General features: G+C 47.2%; 1 protein-coding gene across 1 annotated transcript in view; it reads right to left on the bottom strand.

The window, feature by feature from the left end:
* Positions 1-3,649, bottom strand: part of RNF183 (ring finger protein 183) — an 8,514-nt gene extending 4,865 nt beyond the window's left edge. Inside the window, exon 1 of the mRNA XM_010835176.1 lies at positions 3,563-3,649. The gene's annotated coding sequence lies outside the window, so the exon portion shown is untranslated. The remainder of the gene's footprint in view (positions 1-3,562) is intronic.
* Positions 3,650-4,589: the final 940 nt, after the last annotated feature.

Genomic DNA, 4,589 nt, shown 5'->3' with positions numbered 1-4,589 from the left:
TCTGCCTGCAATGCAGGAGACCCAGGTTCGATCCCTGGGTCAGGAAGACCCTCTGGAGAAGGAAATGGCAACCCACTCCAGTATTCTTGCCTAGAGAATCCCATGGACAGAGGAGCCTGGTGGGCTATAGTCCATGGGGTCGCAAAGAGTCAGACATGACTTAGTGACTAAACCATCAGCGTCACCCACTGGTGACCTCGGGACTTCTAGGCCACCACTATGCTGCTGTCAGAGAGACAGAACCCACTATTTGTTTCACCTGCTGGATGTGTGTTACTGACTGGATAGTGAGAGTTTGCATTTCACTAGGAGAGTTCTAGCGGCCATAAATATTCCTCTCATGGTAGGAATCCAGGAAGCATGCAGGGGGGATCTAGGGACAGTGTGTCTCCCTTGTGCCCCAAACATGACCTCATCTACCCTGACTGAAATGGCACCTGAAGCAAAACCTGCTTACGCTCTCAACCATGGTTTCCTGGTTTCCTGCTAGACCCTAGACCTCGGTCACTGCCTCGTGTAGGGAAGAGGAAGACATGCCGGAGGAGGACGAACTAGCTCTGGCCAAAGCTGGGATAGTTTGCCAAAGATCCCGACCAATGAATGCCTCCTCCTGTGGATCTTTCGTCCATCTGTCCAGCAGTCATTGAATTAACGAGAGCTCATCACAGGTCTCAACGGATATGAGTTTGAGTAAACTCCGGGAGTTGGTGATGGACAGGGAGGCCTGGTGTGCTGCAGTCCATGGGGTCGCAAAGAGTCAGACACAACTGAGTGACTGAACTGAACTGAACTGAACATCACAGGTCAGGCACTGTGCTAGACACTTGGTAAATAACAGGGAACAAAATAGACGTAGTCTCTGACCTCACGACATGTAGAGTCTAGTGAGGGAAGGCAACATTTAATGAATGAGTGACGGGCAGTAAATAAACGCACAATTTTAATGAATGCTATAAACAAAAAGGAAAGTGCGCTTAGAGGACTGGCTGCTTCAGATGAGACTGCCAGAGAAGGGATATGAAAAGAATCCATCCCTGTAGAGTGGAGTAGGAGCATTCCAGCTCAAGAGAACAGCCCATGCCAAAACTCTAAGGAAAAGCAGCTTTGAGGAAGTGAAAGGAGGCTGGGTAACTGAAGAGTAGTGGGCAGGTCTAGATTGGAAAGTGGCTTAGGAAGAATCCCAAGAGAGGACTTAGGAGAATCCTAAGGGAGACTGCCCTGGAGGCTGGGGAAAGCATCTGGGTTTTTATTCTAGGGCTGAGTCTATGTCTGTGTGTGCTTGCCAGGGGCGCTGGGGAGTGGAGGCTGACCTGATCCTGTTTCTATTTTAAAAACACCATTTCAGCTGCAGAGCAGAAGACAGACTGAAAGGGATGAGTGGAAATGTAAGACCAGATAGGGGTGCTAGCGGTGGTCCACGTTGGGATGGTGGGACTTGATGCAGGTGAGGCGATGGTGGGGAAGATCAAAGGGATGGGTAAAAGATATCTTTGGAGATGGGATCAAACGTTCTCTCTGAGAAGCAATGGACAGCAGAGATTCTAGAACCAGATTGTCAAGGCTATTGATCTCCGAGCCACTGCTTATTAGGGCTGTGATTTCAGCTGAATTGCTTAACCTCTCTGTTCTTCCATTTCTTCTGAAAAGGAAGCTAAAAGTGGTGGTGCCTCAGAGGGTAAAGTTCTTAGACAGAACCTGGCACCCAGGAAAGACTGTCTATGAGGTGGTTGAATTATCCCTGCAAAGGGCTTTGAGAGAGAGGAAGGCTCAAGGTAGACTCTGAGGACTTCCAGCTGGTGGTAAAGAATCCGCCTGCCAATGCAGGGGACACAGGTTCGATCCCTGGTCCGGGAAGATTCCACACGCCACAGAGTAACTAAGCCAGCATGCCATGACTACTGAGCCTGTGCTCGAGAGCCTGGGAGCTGAAACTACTGAGCCCAAGTGCCACAATTCCTGAAGCCCTTGTTATCTAGAGCCTGTGCTCTGCAACAAGAAAAGCCACCACAATGAGAAGCCCATGCACCACAACTACAGAGTAGCCCCTGATTGCCACAACAAGAGGAAAGTCCCCACGGCAACAAAGACCCACCACAACCAAAAATAAAATAAAATTTAAAAAGGCTGACTTTGAAGCCATGAAGGTTTCTGCATTGAGCTTTGAGTAGCCCCTGAATTCCAGAGTGTGTCAGAAGCAGACCTTAAAATGCATATAACCTTGATTCATTCAGCAGTATCCCTCGCTGGAAATTTATACTGTGTAAACAATCCAGGTCCTGTGCAAAGATCTGAGCACTGCTTTAATGGTGAAAAATTGAAAACTGCTCAATTATCCAATAGTTGGACACTGATTAAATAAGTTCTCTCCATCCATACAAAGAGACGTTCTGCAGCCTGTAAACAATGTCCTGAAACACCTATTGATACGGAAATACATTCATGACATGTCATTAGTGAAAAGAACCAGCAGTAAAACCATATTAGAGTACAATCCAATTTTCCAATATATGTGTGCAATGGGAAAAATGCGTGGAAAAACAAACACTGTCAACAGTGCTTATCTCTGCGGGTAAGAGTATAAGTTTGTTGGCTTGTTTTTTATTCTATCTGAAAATTCAAACTTTACTGTGCTAAGCTTATATCACTACCCTTAAAGAACTTCCTTCTCCACAAGATAGACTTCCATTTTCTGAAGTTCCATGGCTAAATCTGTTAAGGGTTGTGAGGAGGGATGATTATGGTCGAATCAGCACCTAGGCCCTTATTGGCCATGGTCCCCTCAGGCCTTGGCTGTGGTTTCAGAGTCTGAGTCCAGGAAACAGGAGAGACTGGCCACTTATCCAACTTGGACTCACTCTCAAGCTGGGATATCCCAATACCACCCAAGACGTCACCTCCGTCTGTGACCTGCTCACTCAGCCAAATATCAGTTGTCTGTAGCATCACCCCAATGCTTTCAACTTGGAGAGAGGAAAGAGGTGAAGGACTAGCATTTTGTAGAACTTCCCAGTTTACAAAGGGCATCAGTTCTGGCCAGGGTCTGAGTGGAATGATTCCCATTTTGATGATATAATTGCCTTTTACAGTTTTTTTTTTTTTCCATTTGCATAGACCATTTGATTGTGTAAAACCACCCTCAGAAGAAAGCAGGATCAAGAGTGGAAAGTATGTAGTTTTAGAACCAGACTTCTTTGCTGTGAGGTCTTAGACAAATGGCTTAACCTCTCTGAGCTTTGTCTTCCTCTATGATAGAGGCTAATGAGCCCACCTCATGAGCTTGCTGTGAGGAACGGATAATGGTTATTATGTGCCCAGCAAAGCACAGCAGATGCTCAATGCGTAGTTAATATGACATTTTTGCACTCATTTTATCGATGGGAATGTCAAGACTCAGAAAGGTGAACTGACTTGCCCAGGGCTTCACAGCTAAAGAATGGTTGAACTTGGAAGATGATCCCAGGAGCCCTGCCTCCCAGGCCGGTGTTCACCCCGGGGACGAGCTGCCTCTCCAGAATGCAGGGCTCTGTGACCCTTCCCTCCACGACCCTCCCTGACTCCTTACCTGCTCCTCAGAGCCTCCCCCACCTCCTCCTCCTTGGCTGAGCGGCCCTGCAGCCTGTTCTCTGGGCTCTGCCTGCTCCCGGCGCGTGGTTTCCAGGCAGCTGTGGGCGGGCCTCATTTGCATGGTCTTCAGGAAGCTCTTGGCCGGCTTTCCGCCTCATGTTTTCTTCTTCTTTCCCTCTGATGACTTTGGACAGCCTGAAAGCTCTGGTTTCATCCTCCTCCTGTGAGTCACTCTTGCTTTCTCTCTAAAGGGGTTGAAGTCCACTTGTCTTTGCAGACCTGTGTTCTACAACACAGAGCACAGCTTGGTCTGCTGCCATCAGGTCTGACTGCACCGCCTAGGCTGACACACCACCAGAGGGGTAGTTGAAGGCCAGGCAGGGTGCTTCTTTGAAGTCACTTCTGCCCCTTGGCCCAGAGAGATCCTCCACTACTCTGAGCCCTACCACCAAATTACAAAGGGCTCTTGCAAAATATTAGGAAAAGGCAAATAATGCACAAGGAAAATGATCAGGGGGAGAGTCTTTGAAACCAAAGCCCAAAGAGCCTGGGTTCTCAATCAAGTCAGATTTCTGGGTCAGAGTCAAGTCCTCAATCAGAATCTGGACTCTACTTACTAGTGATGGAGAACTGACTTCTCTAAATATTGGTTTTCTCAGCTGAAAATGAGCATAATAATTTTGCCCATTTGATCTGCAGGTTAAATGAGATAATTTGGATAGAGATCATAACACAGTGCCTGGTACACAGTAACATGCAGTAAATGTTAACTATTATAAACGATCAGGCAAATCACAGAAAGAGAAATACGAATGGAATAGACATGTAATGATTCGATCTCGTTTATAATCGTGCTGTTGTTCAGTTGCTAAATCATGTCTGACTCTTTGCGACCCCATGGACTGCAGCATGCCAGGCTTCCCTGTCCTTCACCATCTCCTGGAGTTTGTTCAGACTCATGTCCATTGAGTTGGTGATGCCAACCAACCATCTTGTCCTCTGTTGAACCTTTCTCTTCCTGTCTT

Source organism: Bison bison, unplaced genomic scaffold (assembly GCF_000754665.1).
Source record: "Bison bison bison isolate TAMUID 2011002044 unplaced genomic scaffold, Bison_UMD1.0 scf7180017864039, whole genome shotgun sequence".
NCBI classification, from domain to species: Eukaryota; Metazoa; Chordata; class Mammalia; order Artiodactyla; family Bovidae; genus Bison; species Bison bison.
Note: the sequence above shows the minus strand (reverse complement) of the source record. Positions and strands in the feature narration are given on the sequence as shown.